At 49.3% G+C, this 8,958-nt stretch overlaps 2 long non-coding RNA genes across 2 annotated transcripts; both read left to right on the top strand.

Annotated features, from left to right (window-relative positions):
* Positions 1–3,513: 3,513 nt before the first annotated feature.
* Positions 3,514–5,118, top strand: LOC115832526. Its single transcript, XR_004028050.1, has 3 exons — positions 3,514–4,284; positions 4,440–4,635; positions 5,086–5,118. It is a non-coding gene; the product is annotated as an uncharacterized LOC115832526 (long non-coding RNA).
* A 5-nt stretch (positions 5,119–5,123) lies between these two features.
* LOC115832527 lies at positions 5,124–7,178 on the top strand. Its single transcript, XR_004028051.1, has 2 exons — positions 5,124–5,403; positions 7,000–7,178. It is a non-coding gene; the product is annotated as an uncharacterized LOC115832527 (long non-coding RNA).
* Positions 7,179–8,958: the final 1,780 nt, after the last annotated feature.

Raw genomic sequence — 8,958 nt, 5'->3', positions numbered from 1 at the left:
GGAGTGGTGGCTCACACCTATAATCCCAGAACTTTGGGAGGCCAAGGCAGGTGGATCATCTGAGGTCAGGAGTTTGAGACCAGCCTGGCCAACACAGTGAAACCCCATCTCTACTAAAATAAAAATTAGCCAGGTATGATGGTGGGCACCTGTAATCCCAGCTACTTGGGAGGCTGAAGCGGGAGAATTGCTTGAACTCAGGAGATGGAGGTTGCAGTGAGTCAAGATCGTGCCATTGCATTCTAGCCTAGGCAACAAGAGCAAAACTCTGTCTCAAAAAAGAAAGAAAGTATATATACCAAGAGTGGACAGCATACAGTGACTCACATCTGTAATCCCAGCACTTTGGGAGGCCAAGGTGGAAGGATTGCTTGAGCCCAGGAGTTCAAGACCAGCCTAGGCAACATAGCAAGATCCTGTCTCTGTTTAAAAAAAAAAAAAAAAAAAAAAACTAGGCAATGTCGTTTGCTTGCCACTTACTGCTCATGCCCTGTCTTGTATGTTGAATCTAGAACATATCCATCTTGTGAAAACTGCTTCCAGGGCCAGGCGCGGTGGCTCACGCTTGTAATCCCAGCACTTTGGGAGGCCGAGGCGGGCAGATCACGAGGTCAGGAGATCGAGACCACGGTGAAACCCCGTCTCTACTAAAAATACAAAAAAAAAAAATGAGCCGGGCGTGGTGGCAGGCGCCTGTAGTCCCAGCTACTCGGAGAGGCTGAGGCAGGAGAATGGCGTGAACCCGGGAGGCGGAGCTTGCAGTGAGCCGAGATCGCGCCACTGCACTCCAGCCTGGGCAACAGAGCGAGACTCCGTCTCAAAAAAAAAAAAAAAAAAACTGCTTCCAGATTTGAACTACATCTTTAGCAGGTTTTAGCTTATCATTACTTCTCACTCTTCTCTTTGAATCTGCGAAACACAATACTTTTGAAAACTTTGACACTCATAATTTTGTTGAGAGGATGGCCATCTTCTTTGTTCCATAATTGTGAAATATTGTCATGGTTAGATTTACAAACCCCAATTAAATGGTCAATCCAATGAATTGTTTTCATTTCTTCATCATCTATTTCCTTCCAATCACCCCTGAGTATCCAACTTTATCAATCATCCACTTACTGAATGTATCAAGTAAAATGTGTATACAAACATCATAAAAGATGAAGAAATATTATCATGCATCCTTTTAACAAAATGTATCCCATTTCTTGTCACAAAACGTTGTGTTGCTAGTTCTTCCTGTTGAAGGACTGAATATGGATATGAGAATCCATAATTCAGCCAGATGCGGTGGCTCATGCCTATAATCCCAACACTTTGGGAGACCAAGGTGGGTGGATCACTTGAGCCCAGGAGTTCGAGACCAGACTGGGCAACATGACAAAAGTCCGTCTCTACAAAAAATACAAAAAGTAGCTGGGCATGGTGGCTCCAGCCTGTAGTCCCAGCTATTAGGAAGGCTGGGGTGGGACTGCTTGAGCCTGGGAAGTCAAGGCTGCAGTGAGCCAAGCTCACTCCACTGCACTCCAGCCTGGGCAACAGGAGCAAGATCCAGATTTCCTTTTTGTCCTTAGATGCATATTGTTCACTCATTGATGCTTGGATTTAAGAAAACTCATCTAGGGTATGGTCATCCGAAGAGTCATGGAGATTTTTTTTCTTTTTTTCTTAGATGGAGTTTTACTCTGTCACCCAAGCTGGAGTCCAATGGCACGATCTAGGCTCACTGCAACCTCTACCTCCCAAGTTCAAGTGATTCTCCTGCTTCAGCCTCCCGAGTAGCTGGGATTACAGGCACGTGCCACCATGTCTGGCTAATTTTTGTATTTTTGGTAGAGACGGGGTTTCACCATGTTGGCCAAGCTGGTCTCAAACTCCTGACCTCAGGTGATCCACCTGCCTCAGCCTCCCAAAGTGCTGGGATTACAGGCATGAGTCACTGTGACTGGCCAGAGATTTCTTTTCTATGATCCATTTTAGCATCACAATTGGCATCTTGACACAGTGCTGTTCTCTGTCTCTGCACACATCTCCTGATTGTCTAAGAATCATGAGCCCCGTGAGTGTTGACTACGAGTTCACTGCCCCCCTTCTCTCCAGCCAATTGTCTTGGAAGACTAGGTACTACCTTGTCTGATAAGTCAGCAGCCAATGACAGACTGACAAGGTAAAATGCCCACCCCTTGCTTTAAGGTGGGGTGAACCCAGATGCAAATTTTGCTCCAAGCTTTCCATGGGACCAGACTGAAGCCAGACAGACTCCACCCAAGACCACAGCCGTGCTTACACTTTTTCCTTTGCCCTCTCCGATTTTCCTCACTCTCTTCTCCTTAGAGCGCTGATACAGTTTGGATATTTGTCCCACCCAAATATGTTGAAATGTGATCTCCAGTGTTGGAGGTGGGGCCTGGTGGGAGGTGACTGGATCATGGAGGTGGATTTCTCGTGAAATCGTTTAGCATCATCCTCTTGGTGCTGTTCTCATGATAGTGCCTGAGTTCTCACAAGATCTGGATGTTTAAAAGTGTGTGGCACCTCCCGCCCACTCTCTTGCTCCCACTCCTGCCTGGTGAAACACCTGCTCCCGCTTTGCCTTCCGCCATGGGTAAGAGCTTCCTGAGGCCTCACCAAAAGAAGATGCTGGCACTGTGTTTCCTGTACAGCCTGAAGAACCAGGAGACAAATCAGCCTCTTTTCTTATAAATTACCCAGCCTCAGGTATTTCTTTATAGCAATGTAAGAAACGGCTTAATGCATATGCACACTGTAATAAATTACTTCTACAAGAATCCCCATTGCAGGCGCTGCTTATAGGAACTTGACCTAGGGTAGCTGGTCCAGCAGAGCCATCCCATGAAGGAGACCGCAAGGATGGGATTCCTTAAGGGTGACTCACTGGCTGAATGGTAATGACGACCCAGCAGGTGGAATATTGACAGTCCCTGAAGTGCCCGAGCCCTGCAGTGGCTAAAACTTTCACCTGTGGTGCCCTGGGATCACAGCAGCATCCATTCATGACCTTCCCAACAGCAATGTGAATTGTCCAGCTCTCTGTCACAATATAATTCAAGACCTGAACCCTGGCTGCTGCAGATGTCCTAAGGCTGGATGTGATACTCATCATCTCCCTCCTCCCGCTATGAGGCCATAGGTGTAGCTGAGGGAGAGGTGTTGGTGCAATAGTGGCAGATGACTCGGGTGTCTGAGCCACCTGCTGTGCAGCCCATTGCACCCCCTGGTCCTGCCATGCTGTACTGCAGATGTACCACTTCCATCTCACTGTGGGTTACTGTTGGGTCCACCCGACCTGAAGACTTGGTGGGTCCAGCAGAATCAGCTCTTTTATTTTATCTTTTTGGAGACGGAGTCTTGCTGTGTCACCCAGGCCAGAGTGCAATGGCGTGATCTCAGCTCACTGCAACTTCCTCCTCCTGTGTTCAAGCGATTCTCCTGTCTCAGCCTCCCAAGTAGCTGGGATTACAGGCACCTGCCACCACGCCTGGCTAATTTTGCATGTTTAGTAGAGATGGGGTTTCACCATCTTGGCCGGGCTGGTGATCCTTCAGTGATCCACCTTCAGTGGTCACTGACCACTGACCTTCAGTGATTCACCTGCCTCGGCCTCCCAAAGTGCTGGGATTACAGGCATGAGCCACTGCGCCCAGCCAGAATGAACTCATCTTGGGAAGTTCTAACCATCGGACAGTTTCTAGCAGGGTCCAGGAGCTGCGTTTTGAATGGTTTGTAGTTCTCTGTTGTGTAAGGCACAGACTTTGTCCAGAACCCAAGGGGTCTGTACTGGGAAGTAGCATCTTTCCCAACCACAGCCCCCTCTAGTTCCATTGCACCTGCTGAGTCATGGGTGCATGCAGGAAACTGCTCTTGTGGCAGCCTGGGCTGCTGGAGAGCTCTTTCTGCTCCTGGCCCAATGCAAAACTAGCAGTCTTCCATGTGACCTGATGAATGGGTTAAACCGTCCATGTGGAGGCTCCTGATTCTTCATAGGCTTTATCTCCAATCCTCTGGATGGCATGTGTCTTACCACGGCATCTGCGCTGATTAACGTGACACCCTCTATATGGTGACCAACATGCTGTTTTGCAGAATGTCTAGATGGTTCAGGGTGCAGGAAGATGATGAGTATCAAGTACAGCCTCAGGGCATTGGCAGCAGCCAGACTGTGGTTCTTCTCACTAACTCTTGTCTTGTAAATGTCCCCAGAAAGTGTGATCAGCCAGAGTCATGGAGAAGTCGTGCCTGGTCAGGACCACCTTGCAGAGAGAAGTAAGTGGGTCTGAATGGGGCAGAAAGATGAGAGGCTGGCCCCGGATGCTGTTGAAAGTGTCATATCAACACTGTGCTGATTCCCTTCAGGGTTCTTTTAGAGGAGGGAAATAAACATTTGCCTTGTTTTGCATATTTTTTTCTTATGTATGCAGCCAAAACTAGTCAAAGCTGATACACAGGGGAAGATAAATACCCCCAAGAACAACGTGAGTGTCAGAGAAATCTCCCAGTCAACGTCAGAAGAGATGGCCTAGCCAGAGCAGCCCGAACACAAAAACGAGCAAGATGAAAGTAAACAGCTTGGTAGATATGCAAGCACACACAGGGCCACTACAAGGAAGTGAAAAGGTCAGTGTCATGAAGCACCAAAAAAAAAAAAACAAAACTAAAATTAAAAAGTTTTCTTTAATCTAGAAAGAAGGTTGCTATGGACTAAATAGTATCTTCCCCAAAATTTCTATATTGCAGACCAAACTCCCAATGTCATGGTATTTGGAGATAGAGCCTTTGAGAGGTGATAGGGTTAGATGAGGTCAAAGGGTGGGGTCTTCATGGGGGGATTAGTACTCTTATAATAAGAGACACCAGAAAGCACTTTTGTTTTCCTTTTTTTTTTTTTTTTTTTTTTTGAGACAGGGTCTTGCTCCATTGCACAGGCTAGAGTGCAGTGGCACAATCTCAGCTCACTGTAGCCTTGACCTCCGCTGCTCAAGTGATTCTCACCTCAGCCTCCCAAGTAGCTGGGACTACAGGCATGTGTCACCACGCCCAGTTAATTTTGTTATTTATTTTTTGTAGAGACAAAGTCTCATTGTGTTGCCCAGGCTGGTCTTGACTCCTGGATTCAAGCAATCCTCCTGCCTCAGCTTCCCAAAGTGCAGGGATTACAGGTATGAGCCACCACACTTAGCACAGAAAGCACTCTGGAGTGTGTTCTCTCTCTCTCTTCTCTCTCTCTTTTCTCTTCTGTCTTCTCTTCTCTCTCTATCCCCTGTGGGGGTCACAGGAAGAAGACAGCAAGCCAGGAAGAGAGCCGTCACCGGGAGCTGACCATGCTGACACCACGATCTTGGACTTTCCAGCCTCCAGAAGGATAAGAAAATATATCTCTATTGTGTAAGCCAATCAGTCTATGGTATTTTGTTATGGCAACTAAAGCAGACTAAAGATACATTTCTACTAAATGCAATGTGTGATCCTCAGTTGGAGTCTGATTTTTTTAATTCAATCTGCAAAGGAAAAAACAAACAAGGACAAGTATAAAAACAGATATGATGAAATTCAATCCAAGGCAGAAAAGCAGGTGTCCCCAGATCCATCTCCCCATAAAAGAGCACATAACAGTGGCTCACGTCTGTAATCCCAGCACTTTGGGGGGCCGAGACAGGTGGATCACTTGAGGTCAGGAGTTCGAGACCAGCCTGGCCAACATTGTGAAACCCTATCTCTACCAAAATACAAAAATTAGCCGGGCATGGTGGCAGGCACCTGTAATCCCAGCTACTCGGGAGGCTGAGGCAGGAGAATTGCTCGAACCCGGGAGGTGGAGGTTGCAGTGAGCCAAGATCGTGCCACTGTACTCCAGCCTGGGCAACGGAGCAAGACTCCATCTGAAAAAAAAAAAAAAAAGAGCTCATAAGACTGTGACGTGGTGAGGCAACAACTCAGACACAGAGCAGGAGCAGACAGAACCAAGATAATAACACTGCACATCTAATGGATAATGAAACAGCAAGAGGCCAGGCACGGTGGCTCCCACCTGGCAGCTCCCACCTTCCAGCACTTTGGGAGGCCAAGGAGGGCAGATCTTTTGAGCTCAGGAGTTCAAGGCCAGCCTGGGCAATATAGTGAGACACTGTCTCTAAGAAATATACAAAAATTAGCAGGACGTGTCTGTACATGCCTGTAGTCTCAGCCACTCTGGAGGCTGATGTGGGAGAATCACCTGAGCCAGGATGGGGAGGCTGCGGTGAACCAAGATGGAGTCAGGAGAATTGCTTGAACCTGGGAGGCAGAGGTTGCAGTGAGCCGGGATCATGCCACTGCACTCCAGCCTGGGCGACAGAGACAGAGTCTGTCTCCAAAAAAAAAAGAAAAAAAAATACAAGCTTTGGAATTGGCCTGTAGTAACTGAACTTTCTGTTTGAGGTTTTTCTGGTGATTAACCTCTAACTACTATATAACATGGGTACCTAGCTATAAGTTGCTGTCATTTTGAGACATTATCCATTGGGGTCTCAGGTGACACCTGTAGAGGTGACTCGCCACCCCATCCCCCCACATCTTCCTCTCAACGTAGTTATTACTATTTTCTATTATTATTTTCATTTGTTTTTTAAATGGAGCCCCTCTCTGTTGCCTAGGCTGGAGTGCAGTGGTGTGATCCCAGCTCACTGCAACCTCCACCTCCCAGGTTCAAGCGATTCTCCTGCATCAGCCTCCGAGTAGCTGGAATTACAGGCATGTGCAACCACGCCTAGCTAATTTTTGTTGTTGTTGTATTTTTAGTAGAGACGGGGTTTCACCATATTGGCGAGGCTAGTCTCGAACTCCTGATCTCAAGTGATCCGCCTGCCTCGGCCTCCCAAAGCGCTGGGATTTCAGATGTGAGCCACCACGCCTGGCCATTATCATTTTCAGTCCTTCTATTGGTTCCTTCTATAAGCTTAAACATAATATTTGTGATTTTATTACTGGTTCTTCTATCCATAGAGGCTTCTCTTGATTGCCAACAAGGGAAGATGAAGATATTTGTTTCTCTAACCTTGGCTTTATAACCTCCACCTTCCAGCTCCCAACTTAAGTTATCTGCACTATTACTTTTATACTGTCAGAATTGATAGTATTTATAATCTGCTTGCAATCAAAACAAACTGGTTTTTTGTTGTTGTTGTTGTTGTTGGGTTTTTCCTGAGACAGGGTCTCACTCTGTCACCCAGGCTGGAGTACAGTGGTGCCATCACAGCTCACTGCAGCCTCGACGTCTTGGGCTCAAGGGATCCTCCCACCTCAGCCTCCCAAGTGGCTGGGACCACAGGTCAATGCCACCACACCAGGCTAATTTTTAAATTTTTTTGTAGAGATTGGATCTCATTATGTTGCCCAGGCTGGTCTTGAACTCCTCGACTCAAGCAATCCCCCTGCCTCAGTCTCCTAAAGAGTTGGGATTACAGTTGTGAGCCACTGCACCTGGCCCAGAATAAAGCTTTCTGTCCTTTACCTATAGGTTGATTCTAAAGGTGAAGATTGGGCAACACTTTTTTTTTTTTTTTTAAGACGGAGTCTCGCTCTGTCGCCCAGGCTGGAGTGCAGGTGGTGCCATCTCGGCTCACTGCAAGCTCCGCCTCCCGGGTTCGCGCCATTCTCCTGCCTCAGCCTCCCGAGTAGCTGGGACTGCAGGCGCCTGCCACCATGCCCAGCTGATTTTTTGTATTTTTAGTAGAGATGGGGTTTCACCGTGTTAGCCAAGATGGTCTTGAGAGGTGACAGCATGCCGGCAGTCCTCACAGCCCTCGCTTGCTCTCGGTGCCTCCTCTGCCTGGGCTCCCACTTTGGCTGCACTTGAGGAGCCCTTCAGCCCACCACTGCACTGTGGGAGCCCCTTTCTGGGCTGACCAAGGCGGGAGCCGGCTCCCTCAGCTTGCAGGGAGGTGTGGAGGGAGAGGCGCAAGCGGGAGCCGGGGCTGCGTGTGGCGCTTGCGGGCCAGCTGGAGTTCCGGGTGGGCGTGGCCTTGGCGGGCCCCTCACTCGGAGCAGCCGGCCGGCCCTGCCGGCCCCGGGCAATGAGGGGCTTAGCACCCAGGCCAGCGGCTGTGGAGGGTGTACTGGGTTCCCCAGCAGTGCCAGCCCACCGGCGCTGTGCTCGATTTCTCACCGGGCCTTAGCTGCCTTCCCGCGGGGCAGGGCTCAGGACCTGCAGCCCGCCATGCCTGAGCCTTCCCCCGCCTCCATGGGCTCCTGTGCATCCCGAGCCTCCCCGACGAGCGCCACCCCCTGCTCCATGGCGCCCAGTCCCATCGACCACCCAAGGGCTGAGGAGTGCGAGCGCATGGTGCGGGACTGGCAGGCAGCTCCACCTGCAGCCCCGGTGCGGGATCCACTGGGTGAAGCCAGCTGGGCTCCTGAGTCTGGTGGAGATGCGGAGAACCTTTACGTCTAGCTCAGGGATTGTAAATACACCAATCAGCATCCTGTGTCTAGCTCGAGATTTGTGGATGCACCAATCAACACTGTGTCTGGCTCCTCTGGTGGGGCCTTGGAGAACCTTTGTGTGGCTACTCTGTATCTAACTGATCTGATGGGGACGTGGAGGACTTTTATGTCTAGTTCAGGGATGGTAAACGCACCAATCAGCGCCCTGTCAGAACAGACCACTCGGCTCTACCAATCAGCAGGATGTGGGTGGAGCCAGATAAGAGAATAAACCAGGCTGCCCGAGCCAGTAGTGGCAACCCGCTCGGGTCCCCTTCCACACTGTGGAAGCTTTGTTCTTTCGCTCTTTGCAATAAATCTTGCTACAGCTCACTCTTTGGGTCAACACTGCTTTTTTGAGCTGTAACATTCACCATGAAGGTCTGTAGCTTCTCTCCTGAAGCCAGCGAGACCATGAGCCCACCAGGAGGAAAGAACAACTCCAGACGTGCTGCCTTAAGAGCTGTAACACTCACCGCG

The sequence above is a fragment of the Nomascus leucogenys genome, chromosome 22a, assembly GCF_006542625.1.
Source record: "Nomascus leucogenys isolate Asia chromosome 22a, Asia_NLE_v1, whole genome shotgun sequence".
Lineage (NCBI taxonomy): Eukaryota > Metazoa > Chordata > Mammalia > Primates > Hylobatidae > Nomascus > Nomascus leucogenys.
Note: the sequence above shows the minus strand (reverse complement) of the source record. Positions and strands in the feature narration are given on the sequence as shown.